Raw genomic sequence first — 3,111 nt, 5'->3', positions numbered from 1 at the left:
GTGTGTGTGTGTGTGTGTGTGTGTGTGTGTGTGTGTGTGTGTGTGTGTGTGTTTGGCTGCACAGGTAAAGCCAATCTGCTCCACAAAAAGGACAAAAGTGACTAAAAACACATCACAGGGACATTTAAAGTGTTCCTTTTGCTCAATTTCATATTTGTGCTAAAATAAAGCTGATAAAATATAACATGTAAAAAAATAGCATGCAGAAGGTTCAATTATGCCCCTAAATCGATACAAAGCAACAAGTTTAACGCTTTGTCAATGTCACCTTGTACTCAATTAGACCAATTTAATAACCCGGCATTCTGAGGGAGAAAAAGCTCTTCGCCGAAGGATAAATGAACCATCTCTTTGTGTGGGATATTGTCATATATACCCAAAGACGGAGCAAATCAAAGCCATTAATCAAACTGATCATGTTTAAAAGTGCATGCATGTGTGTCAAGGATGTGAATGTGCACTGTAAACACACCCAATAATAAAAACTCTGAATTCCCCATCTGTCGACCCACAGCAGTCCTGTTCTTGTGTGTGGGATGATTGATCACCAGCGGAGCCCATGGTTGGATTCTAATTTAAAGGGAGATGTGAGCAATCAATACACATCCGACTGAAGAGGAGAAGGAAGTTGAAGATTATCTTTTAGTGCTACAGAACCATCGCTCCCTACCAGGCCAGATGGACTGTACTTAGAGGACGTGGCGCTTTGTACCAAACTGGACAAAGTGCTTTAGAATCTGGGCCTCCTGTTCGTTTATTCACAAACAGACGTGATGAGACAGCTGTCACGTGAGACGCAGAGGTTTCCATCATGAGCCAAAGTGAAGTTCAGTTTCCTGAAAGGCACTTTGTCCTGTGGACAAGCTGAACTAGGACAATCCTGAGATTAATGACCAACCTGCTCTACTTAAGCAACAGCTGTCCACGAAGACTCCTGCTGGAAAATACCATTCGGCCCAATAAAGGTGCTGCTCTATAACAAACACACGAGTAAAGTAAAATTCATGATTATCACAAAATAAATACATGAAGACAAAATGCAGTTTAATAAGTTTGACAGGAGATTTGATGAGTTCACGTCCAACTCGGACCTGGGCTTGATAAAAGGAGCACAGCCTCGGTCTCTGCGGAGACGATTTGCATTAACAGCGTCGTCATAATACCACCGATGTGAAGGACTGAACCTCCACTCAGGGCCAAGCTGTAGCATTCTAAAGACAATGCAGAAGATAGAGGCTCCCACATACTCTAGCTTAATGTGTGCGGTCCGTGAGCCGCGTGGACTCTGCGCATATTGTCGGCGAATATTTGAGACTTCATACTCGAACACACTGACCGCCTGATAAGTTCTTTAATTTCTCACAATTTCAGTCATGATGTCAAGAATGAGGAGGAAGAGATGGTTTGCATTTTACCTTTAATACAACAAAAGAAAAAAAGAARAGAACCTAACCCAGAATCTGAGCTATTTCCTCCCATGAATTTGTTTCTTGCTGAAAGTCCTTATATTCCTTCATTGACGCATCATAAAGTTTTCTAATCTCCTCCATGAGACGCTCTTCAAAATTTGACTCTATTTCATCCACAAATGACACAGATTCTCAACTTTCTCAGCTTGGTGTTGCATCCAAAACAGTACTCACCAGGCAGTTTGTTGTGCGACACTGCAGACGTGGACGTAAAAAATGCGGACCAGTCCAGCGGACGGCCTCTTCGAACCCGCATTGAGTACGCTTCAAGTCTGCGCAGACCTCCGTGGAGCGAAGTACGCCCRAGCATGTGGGGGCCTTAAATGCTCCAACAAAATATGGAACAGGAACTTTTCAGCTCGATAGAATTTCAAATGAGCCTTGACGAAAGTAAATAGTAGGTGTTAAAATCTAAAGATATTTTAAAAAGGCATATTTAAACAAACACTAGGAGGGTAACTACATAAATCAACAAAAATCTATAACACAATGCAGTTTGCAATGCAATGTGATATGAAACTGAGTCATTGGTATCGCTGGAAAAAGAAAAAAATATATATATAACCCTTCAAACAAAGCATCACAACTGCAAACACAAACCTTACCCGCTTTTTCAAGTAAGTTCCATCAAATCATWCATTTTCTTTTGCCTGATTTTACACATTTGCTATTTAATCTCATGCAACACATTGAAGCACATATTAGAGTAAATACTTATGTAACAGAAGAAACTATTTTAAATTAAGTTATTAAAAGCCTTAATAGCTTGTAGAGTACATTTATAAAGCAGTTTGAAGCAYGGCAGCAGCTCTGCCGGGGTGTTTTGTCTCACTTTGTGTATTCTTGATTTTACAAAGATAAATTTTCCCATGGCAGCATTAAATTAACAAAGTGTGCATGCAACTATTAAAAACTAACACTTCCATTCACCAGGAAGAAAGGAAAAGAAAAAGATTTTTTTTGTTTGTTTTTCACCAGACTGCTGCAAATCTGTAAGACAGATATTTTATCATTATCAGTAGAAATAAAGTAGTAGTAGTAGTAATAAATCCATCTGTTTTTTTACCCACTTCTCATTGAGGGAAGCTGCAGCTGTCATTGTGACACCGTAGACATGTCGCATGTCACATAGAGACAAACAAGAGACACAACCATTCACTCACAGTTTAGACATGCATGTTATGGAGTACCCGGAGAAAACCCACACCTGCACGGTGAGAACATGAAAACTTTACCCAGAAATGCTCCAGTCTCAGACACACATGGGTGGGTAATGTCCCTAAATGTTGCACACAAGTAAGAGTAGCACGACTTAATCACAATTTTACTAAAAAGTTCAATTTAGCTGTAGAAGTTACTAAAATGAGAGTAAAAATATTTTGTATATACTACTGAGTAGCTGATTACAACATTTGATTTAATTTTTATGATGTCATCAGATGGACAAAAATAGAAGTTATGTGCAGATTCTGGTGTTTATAAAGACTAAAATGAAGAAAACTAATAGAAATAGATGACGTAATTACTAAATAACAAATTCAAACAGAAGAACACTTTTTCCTAATCACTTTTTTCTCATTATGAAAGTAAAAAAACACATAATGTAAATATATCATAAATATACAGCAGGTAAAATAAGTAT

Source organism: Austrofundulus limnaeus, unplaced genomic scaffold (genome assembly GCF_001266775.1).
Source record: "Austrofundulus limnaeus strain Quisiro unplaced genomic scaffold, Austrofundulus_limnaeus-1.0 Scaffold0, whole genome shotgun sequence".
Classification (NCBI taxonomy): Eukaryota; Metazoa; Chordata; class Actinopteri; order Cyprinodontiformes; family Rivulidae; genus Austrofundulus; species Austrofundulus limnaeus.
The sequence above is the reverse complement of the archived record's forward strand: the minus strand, read 5'-3'. Positions refer to the sequence as shown.